We start from the raw sequence: 15,350 nt of genomic DNA on the forward strand, positions 1-15,350 counted from the left end.
CACCTCCGGCTGGCTTGACACAACCCATGCTAATACACCGGCTCCTGCAAGTCCCCAAAGCAGTCCACCTGTGTTTGCAATATAATGCATGCTAATAAGGCAGGGCTTGTTAATGTGGGTGCAGCACCGCAGTGACAGGGCTTTGCTACTACACCTGGCGCTGAAGTCATCAGCTGTCCCCAGCCTGCAGTTCTCCTGCCTGCATTCCCATGCACGCTTTTGCCATGCCCGAAAAGCATGAGCAGAATCCATACCCCCAGCAGGGAATATGGTAATCCCTTCATGTTTCAGCTTTGCATATTTGAAAGGAAGCAGCCTGAGCTATTGAGCTATAAACAGGAAGACACCCTGACTGCACCTTTGACTTTTACTGTGTAGGTCAAATATCACAGACACTGTGATAGCTCCCTGCATCCAATCATTAAGGAAAAAGAAAAATCTGAAACCAAAGCAGCAGGTTCCAGAGTTCTCAAGGAGAGTTGCAACCTGTCCTCTTCATTACAGCAAGCAGGTTTATTCCTTTGACAGGTTAAGCAAGTTTCACTACATCGAGTCAAGGGTGGAGAGGAAAAAGATTACTAGAGCTACAACCCAAGATAAGCGTGAAGATAAAGCTGAGCAGTACAAAGGATAGACACAATCTTCATCTCTCTCTTTTACCTTGCAACATGGATGTCATTCTGCCTCAAGAAAACATTTATCACCCAACTTAGGTTGAACTGCAGAAGATGCCAAGTCACATCCACAGACTTTCTTTTAAAGTTAAATGTTCCCTTCACCAAGGCTCCTTTTACTTTAAAAGTTTCCTAACTAAGGGGGGGGGGGGAGGGGGGGAGAGGGGGAAGTGTTGCCTTATTCTCCTTTAGAGGAGTTTGCCTTGATTAGATCTTACATGTAACACTGAAAATGCTCGACCTCACTGTTTAGCCTGCCAAGACACCAGGAGAACAGGAACAAAGCTGTGCTTAGAAGTTATTTTCCCATTGTGACTATAACAACATATTTTGGCCTGACAACACTGGCATACTTTGAATGCGAAAGTCCGGCTCATAAGTCAGCCTGGCTTTCAGAATCTACAGTGACAAAGGAAAATGATATGACATTCATAAATTCTAAAAAATAAAGATAAACACTCAACACTTTAAGTGAGGAAAAAAAAAAGAAGGGCAAAATAAGGACATGCATGGAAATGCTCATGTTCAGCCACAGAACCAGCTTACAATAACACTTGCCATCATCTCTGAAGTGACCACTACCTCGGCTCAGGAGAGCTGAGGGAACTTTGCTTTTTTTCTAATTTAAATCAATGAAATGTAGCTGTGAGCCATCCTACAGGGCAGCCCATGAGCAGCAGACAAGCTCAGGATGGCGCAGAGTCCTGAAAACAGCACTGCATGCAGTGGTTATCAGTCCCCCCAGCACGCAGGTAGGTCACACACACTTGGACAAGTTCTGAGGCGTGCAACACTAAAATGCAACCATGATTTTCACAAGATGAAATGAAGGAGACAAAAATCTGTGCTTAATACCAGCGAGGACTCTGAGCACTATGTGCTAGTTGGCTTTGATTAAACTCTCCGAGCAAGTGGTAGATCTCTATTTAGAATGAGTCCAGACACAGAGCCAGAAGAATTTGCAAAGAATAACCCTGAAATGGCAAGAGGAAATTAAGTATTTTCCAAACAAGGTCTGATCCACCTCTGATCTGAACTCTTAACGTTTAAGAATTGCTATGCAAAAAATGCAGATAACTTACTGCACACTCTGCTTTTCACAGCACAGCTGTACGTGAAAATGCTCTCCTCATAATCTCTTTCCTCCCCCTCACAAAAAGAATTTCACAGGTGAGCCAAGAGGATCCAACTGAGCTATGACTGTGTGCCAGTCGGCCCTCACAACAAAACCACATTTTTCAACTGCTTCACTGCAGCTGAAAAATTCCATCCTCCCTGGGAGAATCACCTTCCGCTTCCCCTCTTGTGCCACAGCTTTCCTCTTCCCTCAAGCATCACGTGAACAGAATGACCAAGATGATAGTGCACAAGAATTCCCCTCACTTCTGCTCTTTTTTTTTTTAATAAAAAAAAAAAAGCAAAACAAACAAAACCAAGAACAAATGGGCAGTAAGTCTTTGTCCCAACAGCGCAGTGCAGAGCGTGATTTCAGAAGGGTGAAGACTGGACCAGAACAGTGGCAAGCGAATACTTCACCGCTTTTCACTGAAGAAGAGACTTTTGTGAAAACAAACAAATGCAGAACTCAAGTGCCCTACTCCTTTTTCTCTCCTTGGATGGTGTTGGATCAGTGCCTAAGGGAGGTGACTCACGGGGAGGGGGGGGAAGCATGTGCCCTACTGAACTGATACGCAGTTTCTATTGGTCACATCCCCATCTTTACTGCGTCTCCAAAAAGGGTTGCTGCATGTTCTTAATGCAGAGGGGATTTGCATGTTGATCATATAAGCTTTCTGGAGGTCTCGAAACAGGGCAGCCCACATCTCCAGTGCCAAAACCAGAACGTGGGAAGGTTTTGACTGGCTGGCTCAAGGCTAGAACCAGGAGTCAAAGCATCCTGAAAGAGGCAACTGCACAACACAGCTGCTCCCAGCTCCGGGTCCCGCTGAATTATGAACAAAACCAGGAGCTCCTGCTTTGCATGCAGATAACCCGAGCAGCACCACTTTGGCTCATGGGGAGGAAGCATCCCTCTGCCTCAGCTTGTGTGGGAATCCCTCACCCCTGTCTCTGGGGAGCAAAACCGCACCATCCGTGCGCCCCAGGTTTCCGTGGCTGCCGATGTGCTCCACATCCTTGAAAAAGGGCATGCCTGCCCCAGAGGCCCAGGCAAAAGGAAGGTGTGGAACAAAAGGGTGGGTCTACAGCCTCTGAGCAGGGTCCAGGGTTAAAGCCTCTCCCTTATAACCATGGCAGCACAAGCACTGCTGGCTTTCAGTCAAGAGGTTTATGCCAGGTAGGTCTGATTAGAAGGAGCAGCATGTCCAGAGGGGGAGCAGCAAGCAATTTCACTGGGGCCCGGTTGGGAAAGTCCCAGCATCTAAATCAAGATTAATTCTTGAGCACAGGATCCAGTGCATGTATAAACACCCTCCTCCTCCCTCACATCTCCACTTCTGTGAAAACACAGTGGGGAGGCCAATGAATCTGGGCATTATCAGTCCAGAGAGATCATCTGACAGTATCAAGTTCAGGTTCTGGCTTCATATCCCACATATTATTCTAAGTTTCTCCACTTTACCACTAGATGTACCCTATACTCTACTGAATTGCATACTGCTGTTCCTCACCTCCCTTGTGATTTCTGAGCAGTCTGGTATCAAAATCTAGGCGATGATTCTCACACATCTGATACTTATCTGAAGACACTCACAGAATGAAAATAAAAAATAATGCTTTTTAGGTTTTACCTTATTGAAAATATACTACTGTATTTTTTTTTTTCCAAAGTAGAGTTCCTCAAGTTCACCAAGCCAGTCTGGGAAGGACTGAACTGGTCAGATTCCCTACGCATGATTTGGTTGATACAATTGCTTTATTTCTTCCACTGTTTTCTACCCTGAGATTTTTCACTTACATTACTACTTTCAAATAACAGTAAAATTTCTAAAGCATCAAAAATATATATTTTCAGTAATCTGCAGTAAAGAACATACCTAACATTAAATATGTAAGCAACTATTTATGTTTAAAAACAAAAAAACAAACAAACATTTGCTTTATCTAAGTTTCAACTTTGTGTCACCATATCAGGACCAACAAGAGCGCAGGATGTGTGCACACAGGATGCAAATTGGACCATGATGTTATTTGGACCCCACAAAATGAAAAAAGTCTCCGAGAGCGAGAGAAGGCAGCCTTCAAAATTACACTGCTAATGTCTCCTCTGAGAAATTTCTGTGTCATCTCAGCTTTGTCACTGTTGCTTTGTTCTGCTTAACAAATCTTACTTCAGCCCAAATGGTCCAGAAATGTAGCAAAACACAGGGGACTATGCTTCAAAGCTTCTGCTATTTGACATGCATGGGAAATGAATCTTAAACAAACAGAAAGTGAAGCAGCAGCATTTTTTGGAGCAATCACTTAATACACTTCTGCTAACCCTCTCCTTAGTGTCTCGTGAATATGACTGGAACTTAAGTCAAAAGTACAGTAACATTATACCCTTGGGTTAAAGAGTTTAGTCAGTTGTTTGTTCGTTAAAACATGTACAGAATCTGTATCGACAATGTATTTCCAGTGCTAATTACAAACAGCAGCCACTTAAGAGAGCAATTCACTCAGCCCTTGCCAGTTGTAATCACAGGAACCAGAAAGATGCAGGTAATTTTGCAAATCAGACCTGATCTGCACTTGGATAAGTTTCTGTTTTTCTTCTCCTTGGCTCCTTTGCTACTTTTATCCTCAAAATTACAAAAATGATCCCAAAAGCCCTAAGCCACACAAGCACACTTCACAGCAAATTGAGAGGCGTGACAACACGAAAAACTCAACTACTTGGGAAATGCTTTCTTACACCAATCTCAAAACAGATTTCAAGCCCCACCAAACAGCCTAGTCTTAGCCAGTGACAGACGCTAACCTGTGGCGAAGGGAACAAACAGCCCGCAATCCCCAGGGCTCAGCTGCTGAGAGCCATGGCAATGCAGGCGATTCCACTGAAAAGCCCGGGCAGGGCAGACAGGTCCTGGGAGGACCAGGTGGGGAAGCACTGACTCACTTTGGCCATGTGTCTGCAGCCACGTGCTGCCATGCAGACGTGCCCCCAGTGTCCCTCCGAGCCCAGTGCAGGCTGCTGGGCCTGTCCATCTCCCTGCGACATGAGGCACAGCAAAACCAGCCTTTCAGCGGGGTGGCAGGCAGCATCATTTGGGTGACACGAGCGTAATTATTTAGATCCGCCCAGACTACCTGGGAGCACCAGGGTGGCAAAAGCCACCTGTGACTGGGTTCAAACAACAGACTAGAAACCTCTTCCAGCACTACCAGGCTGGCCTGCAAAGTTAACCAGTGCCATGCAACTGCCAGGACGTGACACCTAAAGACATATGATACACGCACATGCACACAAAGTATTTTGTATTTTTATCCTGGAATAAATTTTTTCCTTTGCTGCGAATAAAGGCAAGCTGCAAGCGTGACTGAGAGGAAAGATACTGATCTACAAATCCAAAAAGTGGGGGGGAGGTACCATTTCTGAATAATTATGCTGTATTCACAGATATTTAAGCAACTACTTGCGACGCAGAATCAGCAAGTTGTAACAGGCTGGGATTGATACAACTGCATTCCCAACTTGGCTCAAAGTCACTCCTGTTCTCTCTACCAGAAGTGTTGTCAGAACACCTCAAAGGAAAAAAAGGGAGACAAATATTTGCCTGATGATGCTGTGACAGGGAAGTGATTCAAAACATGCCTCCAAAGCAAAGCTTACCAAAGGACAGCAAAAGAAAGTATTCATTTGCCGTCTGCATCAAACCTTGCAGAAGGGAGGGCAAAAGAGGCGAGAAATACAGTCTGAGCTTCCCAGTATCACCTCACCAAACTGCCTGCCTGCAGTCTGCATTAAATTCAGAGCAGACCTAAATTAACATTGCCAAATACTGCATGGAGACTTCTAAGCCGTAAGAAACTCTTTAATAAGTATTAAACAAGATCCCTCTGCGGCCCCCATGCTTCTTTAAGCTTGGAGACGAAAGTTTATTAACAACAGTAAAACTAAGCAGGAAAAAGGCTTTCAAAGTGTACGAAAAACCTGGCCTGGGACATTCTGAACTGCTGTTTTCTTTCATCTTTTTGGAAATTTGTGGTTTTCAGGCACTTCCTTTAGTTATCATGGTATAAAAGGCTTATCGATAAATTCAGAATTGATTTTAAAGTTCTCAGTAAAACAAGTGTGACTAGATGGTACAGACAACTGAAGCTGTTTTAAATTTTAGCATCAGGGAAAAAAATCAGAGAGAAAAAAATAAAAACAGAGAAGGGATGTCAGAAGGTCTTATCCGTAACAGCAAGCAAGGCTGAAGAAGTCCCAGGTACGTCCTGCCTCCCCCGACACCACACCCTTTTAACAACCAAGCAAACATTAGCCTCAGCTACTTCCCAGAACCAGGCAGAGCCCTCGTGCAGTTGCTGCCCTGTCACACTCCACTGTTGAGCAATCCCGATGGCACAGAGCAGAGAACAACTTGCTGCGTCACACAGCTCAAGGAGGAAAAAATAGACGGCCACAGGGCCACAGCCATGCTGGGGATGCTGCGCAGATGGAGCCCAGTACCTCCCCCCCACACGCAGGCCTGCAAACAAGGAAGCTGTGCCAGATAACAAGCACATCTTCGTTAAAGCAGGGTCTCCACATAACCCTGATATCTGCAGTCACCAAGTGACTCGAGGGGCAAGGAAGTAAGGGTTATCGCTGCACACACAAGTTGTGCAAACTCCTGCCAGCGCTGCAGACGGCATCCTAGCAGGCCCGGCTTCACGTGTTCAGGCCATTTCCTCTCCTGTTCCTGAACATGTGGTCCTCCTTCCTCACCAGCGGTGATCTCACACGCAGCACCAGGAAAAGGTTTCTCGTCTCGTTCCACGGCTCTGCTTTAGTCCAGCAGAGTCGCTGGAAACTGCAGTCCCTGCACGACTTCTGCTACTTTACAGGAGGCAGCAGAAACTGCAGCAGGACATGGGGAGTTCAGGATGCTGGGCCCACACAGAAGCTGCACACCTCCTCTGCTTGACGACGTCTTTCCACACAAAGCACTGGAGCGCTGGCGCTGAGGAATTACTAAAAATCACCGAGACTGTTCAGAAAACTTCAGCTAAGGGAGCAGCCTGACAAAGTCAGCACACCTATTGATGCCCTCAAGAAAGAGAAAGCAGAGCTTGTACTCTGGGTGGTATTCACCAGCTGCACCACGGTGCTACTGCTTTGTAGACCTTTTTTTTTTTTCTTTTTCTTTTTTTTTTTTCTGAAGCTGTGCATCGTGCAGGTGAACATCACAGCTCAAAAACATGAGTGAAAAGCCCCAGTGAATGAAGAGCTTATTTTTAAAAGGGGAGAAAAGAGAAAGGCAAAATAAACCCGCTGACCCCGAGAGGGGGCACATACTGCAGTGTGCTGGTTGCAGCATGCTGAACTAGAACAGGTCGAGCAGGTTAGATACTGGGGGGAGAAAAGGTAAAGCTGGAAGACACATTAAAGGTGGAACGACAGCAACCACAAATGCAGTTTGAGATAGACTTTTTCCTCCTTCTCTTTGGTACGTGGCCCAGGAGTCTCTTCAGACAACATTCAACACGCGCTGATTAGGGCAGCAAGGCAAGCATTTCTGACATGCATGCACAACAGGCTAAGCAAAGATTTCCCTGACAGACAAACTTTCCCAGCAAACTTTCTCAGCAACCAGCGTTTTCTACACAGAATTGCCCACACTGAAGCATAGACCTAGAAGACAAACCAGAATGCCATCCGGACATGCTGCTTGTTAACCTTGAGAGCCAACATACCCACAAGACACGCTACAATGTCAGGCTCATGGCAAAGGACTAACAGCCCCTCAACTGGCTGCAAAGATCACCTGGATTTTCTAGTGCTTGCGAAGTTAAAGCTTGCATTTATTTAGTGGCTCTTCCAAGGTGAGAAGGGGAAGTAACATCCCCAGGAATACTAAACCTTTAGAGGAGGTGATGTTCCTGAAAGGGTACATACGCTGAAAGATCAAGGTCACCGCAGCCATGTGCTCTGCGACTAGCGTCTAATCTGTCAAGTGGCTTGTGCTCATTTGAGCTGTGACACGGGTAACAAAGCAGCACTAAGCTATGCTGAATACACTCTGTTACACGGAGATTTATGTTACTGCCTGTGAGGAGGGTGTTAGTACCCAGCAATGTCGGACCACCTTCCCCTCGGCACGATTCACACCCAAAACCTGAAGTGACCACTGAGGGCAGAGTGTCCCCACTTTGCCTGCAGAAAACCAAACCGTAAAAACCCACAACCTTACAAGGTGCAAGCTCAGATTTAGGTATTAATTAAAGGACACGCACACACATAAAATCTGGGGCTGAAAAGCTCACGGAAGTGGTTCTTATGTTTAGGTACCGAAGAGCTGTGGAGATGCAAGTATAATGTTCCTCATTGTGTACGCTTTGGTTCTCAAGAACAATGGAGCTAATTAAGGTCAGCATATAAATCTTAACTCTGCACTTCCTTGCTTTGCTTGATTCTAATCAGATCTCAGCATTAGTGTTTTTGTGTTAACTTCCTTTGCTGTTCTTTAATGATAACTGAAGGGGGATACTGTCCAAGGCTGCAAGCAGTGCTCAACACATCTGAAATCATGGCATCTCCTTACAGCTCCAAGGGCTCACAGTGGTACTGTGACACAAGAGCTCCTTTAGGGCCACTTACAGCTGAAGATACATATCCATGGTGGGTTTCTTTTTGAGCATCCTATTTATGTATCATGTGAATTAAATAATGGTTTATGTAAAATCTTTACAAAGATGACCAATCTACTCAGCAACAGTGAGACAGACAAAAGTTTCTGCCTGGTACTATTAAAAATACTTTGTTCCTCCAATTTTTATCAAAGACACGGAGAAACAGACTCCTTCTGCTATACACTGCTGTTGAAAACTCCTGACCTTTTCTTTCTTTCTTTTTTTAACACGGAGGTCCCAGCAGGGTACCAAACGTTTACTCTGAACATATCTGCTGACAGGAGAGACCAAAAACATTTCTCTCCATCCGTTTCCCCACCTTTATTTACAAAATGTATTAGTGAAAACATAAGGAACATTTTTTAACCGCAAAGAAAACCAGAACAGGTATCACATCTCACTTGTCTCCTACAGCTACAGTTATCAATTACTAGAAGCAGAAATTAGTCCTTTGTGTTAGTCATCCCCGCTCAAGAATTAGGGCACTTGTATTTGCTGAAGCTTATATTTTACTAGCACGGTGACAGTGGTTAAATCATTCCCCACATATAAGGAAAGCATCTGAAAGCCTGCATGCATCCTGCTTCTTCATATTTAAGAGCACTGAAATAAAAGCTCCTCAGGAGAAGACCAAAGAGACATTCCTGTTGTGCAAGACAACAATCGATGGCCTTTTCACGCACACGAAGTGTCAGTCATTTTCAGTGTGGCAAGTTCTTTGGGTACTTGTTTTTGTTTCAAGTTTTACGTGTTCAATCTTCCAAAGCTACCCAAAAGTTGATAACAAATTTCCACTTGGCCATCTTTGCAAACCACCATAAACCAAACAATATTGTAACAAGACAGTTCCTCTTCCCTTCTGCAACTCCCCTCCTGTTACCTTCCCATCCCTCCCCCCCCCCAAAAAAAAAAGAAACAACAGCTCATCATGCCTTTTTAGCTACGATCTGCCTCCAGAAATTCCCATCTTAAGCAAATGCTAGACTGAATGCATGTGCTAGACTGCAGAGATCCTATTTGTACTTCGAGGCTGGGCATTGTTACTGCACTGCACCCTACAAAGCACACACAACTTACTGGAAGCGGGCCAGTGCCATAAATAACATAGGAGAAATTCACAGGTGGAACGCAGGGAGAGGATGGATTTAGCCAGATCTCGAAGACACTCTGCGTATTGGATGTTTGAGAAGTCACAGGCAGCCTGTATGCGTGCCTGCCCATAAAACACAGACCCATGTTAAAGAGAGCTGGGAAATCGCTGAAGCATATGCATCTCAATCCCTGTGCCGTTATGGGGATCCAACAGGCACCATCCAAACAGTAAGTTACAGCCTTCACTAAGTGTATGCTCTTCATTTGCCAGTGAAGGTGGCTGGCTGAAACAACAAAATTCACAGGTTCCCCTCCAGCACATGCATTTTCCATCTTTCTCAAAAAACCTGCACTCGGCAACATATACATACACACGAAGCATCGCTTAAAAAATCTGAATAGCAGAACAGGACCATGCACTGATAACAAAAACAGCTGTTTGTCTCTCTAAGCACGTTAAAAAAAGAAGTTTGGGAAAATTATCTAACACTGAGAATAGGATTGAGAATGAAAGTGCCTTCTTAATTAAAAGAAGAAATACCTTCTTTGATAGGACCCTTTGTAAGCATGCTTCAAAGCATAGCTTCTGCAATCCAGATCTTCCAATTTGAGTTTCAAAGACTTCTGCATGTGGTTGTTGCATGTGGTGTTTTGCATGTGCCAAAAAAAAAAAATCCCCAAACTTTGAGACCTGTTCCTGAGATAGTACATAAACAGCCTATGAGTACTTGAGCAGGATGCAACTAAAAAGCCTTTATGAAGAATTTTGCCAGGCAGAGGGCAAGGAGTGGAAGGGGAGAGAAGGTCAATACCTGTGACATTCTGGTTCACAATGCTTCAGTTAGTTTGCACTGTCACACTCACAGACAGTACGGCGACCACCAGCCGTAGACACTGCAGCTTAGTTTACCAAACTGGGGAAGTTGTGGTTGAAATACATATATTATCCCTTAACTCTTTTCAGACTTGCCACAGAGCCTTTAATAGCTACCCACTGGAAACTGGCAGGAAGGTCATTTCTCGCCTCCTGTCTGGCATTTATATTCTATTAACATTTCCAAGTTGCATGCAGAACATGTCTTTGGCAGGGAGGAAAATGTGATTTTAAAGTGATAGGTACAGACCATCCTTAGCTACAGAAATGGAAAAGGAGCTGTTGGCAAACTCTCCTACCCCGGAGGAAACCCTTCTGGAGCAAGTGGAGGCATCACTCTTCCCACTGAAGCCTGATGCATGTTCTACTGGAATGCAGCACAGTAAGTCAAGCAAACTCTTTTCTCTACCTTAAGGTCCCTTGCTAAAGCTCACAAATCAACACCACCATCAAAACCCACAGCAGCAGGCTAACTCCTCTGTCTACATTTCGGGGAGATGTAGTGGGGGAGATGGAAGAAGAGGCTTGCAACTTTGGTGGCAGAGTCTAGACCCAGAAGGGCTCCTCACTATTCATAGATAAACTCCCGAGAGAGCTACAGATGGAAAGCCTTTAGTAGTTGCAATCTATTGATTTTAGATGCTTCTTCGGAAATGCTCAGCCGTTTCAGAGCCACAGAAAACTCTTATATGCACACACCTTCTTTCCATAAAGTTTACACTTCTGCTGGAGATCTGAGAGTATTCAAGTTACTGCAACTGAGATAAAGCCCTAGTGCCTGTGTCTCTAGCACGGAAGTTGAAGGATTACCATGAGCTGTATTTCTTACGTACTGAGTTACGTACATTTTTCTTACATACTGATCATCACAGTTCCATTCCAGTTGCAGGAATTTTGAACTCAAAACTACAATGATCTAACCCCTTCCTCTGAATTCCTACAAACCGCAACAATACAAGCTCCTCAAACCCCACATCAGTCCCGGTCCCTTATACTACAAGGCTTGCTCCTTCTGGAACTGCTCGAAAAGAAAAAGGCAGCACTCTCTCCAGCTCTCCTCCTCCTGAGCAATCCATGTTCCTGATAGGGATCCCAGGCACGGACGGGTTTCCCAGTTATCACACCAGACTGCAACAACCCCCCTCTAACAGGAGCCTGGGCACTGATATGGAGGCAATTAGGTTGACAGCACGTTCAGAAGAATGAGAAAATTAGCTCTTCACTCTAGACATTGAGCACTCTCCAGAGACCTCTGCTCTCTCCAACTGTGACTGTCCCCACAGGAGGCTGGGGCCACTCCTGAGCAATCTGGCAGCTTCAGGAGAGTTTTCGGGGATGCCCTGGGCTCACAGTTCTTTGTTGAAAATCCTGGCCAAGAGTCACCCTGGTCAGAAAAGGAAGCAGGTTTTAACCTCGTTTTCTGAATGGTGCTGCACAAGTGAGCCTTCCTTCTCCACCCCTCCGTTTGCTGTGCCCATTCAACTTGACATGTTGACAAGGAGCCAAGGAGCACAACAAAAAGAAACTGGACCTTATGTGAGAGGCTCTGACTCATTTACAAATGAAGTGTTTGCTTGTATTGTGGGAGTCAGGAAGGGCAGCATCAATTTAACAGGTAAAGAGTACAAGCAACACCCCAGCACAGCTAGACTAACCCGGAGGAGAGCCAGGCAGAAAATTGTGCTCCCACTTGCCAAAAAGCTTGGGTACTGCCACCAAGTTTTGCCGTCGTGCAAAAAAACCCACCAAATTAGAGCTCTGGAGTTTTTTTGTTTTTGTTTTTTCTCTGTTAATAAAGAGAGGGAGGAGAAAAATTACTTTCCACGGAGATGACAGGCACCTCAGAGTGTAAGAACACATTTTCTAACCCTGAAAACCAACTGGAACTTGTCTCCCTCCCTCCTCTTCTCTACCAAATGTCTAATGACCTGGCTGCTAGGAGGTAAAAAAAAATGGATCACAAATTTCATCCTCTATCGGAACAGTAATAAACACTCCTACAGTACAGCATTGCCCTTGACAAAACTATTTCATTGGGCTTTTAACCCTAAAAGGTCTTTAAAAAAAAAGTCTTGATTCAAAAAATAGCATAGGCAGTTAAGTAAGAGCCAGAACAAGGCACAGATGGAGAAAGAGAAGAGAAGAACGTATGCAGTATGTGCATACACCTTCTCCCCCCCGTTCAGATCCCAGCAGACTAAATTCTCCCTTGGTCCTGCCCTGTGCACTGAGCATATTTGGTGTAAATACCGCAATACATGGGAAGACTCCTTCAGGACCTCCACGAGCTATGCTGATCCTTTAGCAGAACATCCATAACTTTCTGCTAAACCCACGGCTTCTCTCTCTGACCCCACATTTTGTGTGATGCTCCACAGGGACTGCAACCCTGGATACCAGAGGCACATTAGGAACCCTGTTCTTTGCTGGTTTGGGCACCTATCTGTCACTACTTAGACACCCGAGCACAAAACCAGAAAACAATCAAGGAACTGCGTGCAGGAGCAGAGAAAGATGCACTGGTGTTATCACCCAACTGGCGCAGGAGAGCAGACGTGGTACCACCACAAGCAAGACCTGCAGGTATTGCACACAAGGCAGGACCTGGCAAGCAGGTCCTTGTCCCCGGATCCTGAGGCAGAAGCAGTTTTGAATGGCATGCGAAAGGCGTTCATCCACAGCACTGGCAGGCCATGGGACCTGATGCTAGCTAGGTCTGCGGTGCCTACAGAAGAATTTCTTTCAGACCATCTTAGACTAGAAATACCTGTTTCTGAAGGAAGTACCTGGTGGGCAAAATGAGCATCTTCCTTGTGAGTGTGTCATAGTACCAGATAACAAATAAAATTTCACTTTGTATTTATTCTACTGCCTACTTGCACATTCATATTTTCCACCTCGGCATCAGGATTCACCTTTTATAGTCTGTTACGGCATCAAGAAATGGTTAACTTGCTGAAAAAAAAAATTATTTTGGTGCTGTCCTGCCAACCATTACCCTCCTTTTGCAAAACTACCCTCTGTAGGTAGGCTCAGGATCTTGCCTGTCCCAGGTCTGGGGCCACTTGCTGCAGTGTCAATGAGCTTTCTGCAATATCTCACCACACTGCTGCAGTGTCGGCCTACACAAGAAGGAATTTTATAAAGCAGACAGGAACTGACAGCTGTGAAAGAACTTTTAACAGGAATCTTTTCCTTGCATGAACTCAGGTCCTTCTTAGTGTGGGCAGTAAACACAGTGCTCCATCCTGGAAACTTCATGTAGCGTCTCATTAAGAGGAAAAATTTTAAATGAACAATCTTCTCATTAGAAGGTCCTAATCTATGGTTACTTCTTTTGGGCAAGTCAGTCAGCCTGGCAACTCTGATGAACTGCTTAAAGCATGATAAGGGTTGTTATACAGGGAAACTCCACTAAGCAAAGGATATTACGTCAACATCTGATAGGCCTGGAGTAAAGTGCCACAGGAAGCCTCCCTTTCCAGTTTCTGGGAGACGATGAGGAGATGCCTAGAGAGCAAAAAACTAAACAGAACATGCAATCCTTCAGCAAGCAGCCTGGGCTGAGGAACGGGACACAAAGGTGTCCAACAAAAGGTTCCTGGTGCTGGATTTCACCCTCTTGATGCCAACAGTGGCATCAGCTGCAACTCAGAAACAGCCCTGCCTTCCTCATGGCACATGGAGCAATGACCCAGCCTGGGGAACATGTGGCTCGCAACATCTCTGCCTCCTGGTCAGATGAGTCAGACGTGATTTATTCAATGCCCAAGGCCACTATCTCCTCCAAGCATCTTTATGTCCTCCCCTTCCCATTTTACGCTTCTCTCTCCAATTCTGATCAAGTACAGGTTAAACAAATAGAGTTACAAAACCACACACACTCTCATTCCTCCTCAATTTATAAGTGACTGTTTGAACTGTTCAATAAGATACAGAGAAGGTAGAGCTGCAAGCAGGTACTGCTTTCTTTGTGCAGGAGTATGTTATCTCTTCCATTGTCACTGAAATCACGCCTTTCATTCCACCCTTTCCAAGCATATTCCTTGGAAAACGATTGGTAATAATCAAGGAAACAAGGTATCTTCCCTCCCACACAAAACCAGTCCGTAACCATTGCTCTTGTCATTTTGCTTATAAGCTATGTTCCTTTCCCCCACCTGTTTTACAGTTTCTTTGTAGGTTGTAAACTCTTTGATATGGGGACTAAAGCTATGTGGGAATTCACAAACTGTTAATCAGCTCTGAGGTGCTCCACCCATGCAAATAAATGAATACTGAATTGGGGGATGAGAGAGGGGGAAGGAACATACATGTGGTTTAACATTCAGTTTCCCCACTTCACAACTGTACATATTGCTTTATTCTTACTAAAGAAACTACATGAAATATGTTTGGCAACTCCGGTTACAGAGAATTTTCCAGATCTACAGTGCAGTAAGTTGTCTACAGTGCAAGTAAGTACTGATGCATGTAGCTAAAACCAAGAGCAATTATACTAAAGAGACATCTTCATGATGGCACTTGGATACCTCACTTCCTACCATCCTCCAACACCAAAGATGCCCCAGTACAACCATTTGCATCTGTTACACTGAAGCTATGAAATCAGAAGCTCCTCTACAGCTTAGCGATATATTTTTATCCTTCAAGAAAAATCCATCCCATTTGTCAAAATAATAATAATAAAACAAACAAAAAAAACAACACAATACTTCTGGATATCCACAACAACTCAGTACTATGTGAAGAGAGCCAGGAGACCTGTCTCAATTCTGCTGCCCTCCCACAACATAAGCATCCTTGTAGCTGTAGAGTGTGCATGTGTGTCACTCCACATTTGATACCAGAGTCTGTACTTTCTGCCCAAGTAAGGATCTTTAATCTGCTTCAAAGTCCTTCCACAGAAACAAAACCAGCCCCCTATCTTG

The 15,350-nt window shown here is 44.8% G+C and overlaps 1 protein-coding gene across 6 annotated transcripts in view; it reads right to left on the reverse strand.

Annotated features, from left to right (window-relative positions):
• Positions 1 to 15,350, reverse strand: part of RREB1 (ras responsive element binding protein 1) — a 123,654-nt gene that overhangs the window by 44,277 nt on the left and 64,027 nt on the right. The window lies entirely within an intron of this gene.

Source organism: Anas acuta, chromosome 2 (assembly GCF_963932015.1).
Source record: "Anas acuta chromosome 2, bAnaAcu1.1, whole genome shotgun sequence".
NCBI lineage: Eukaryota > Metazoa > Chordata > Aves > Anseriformes > Anatidae > Anas > Anas acuta.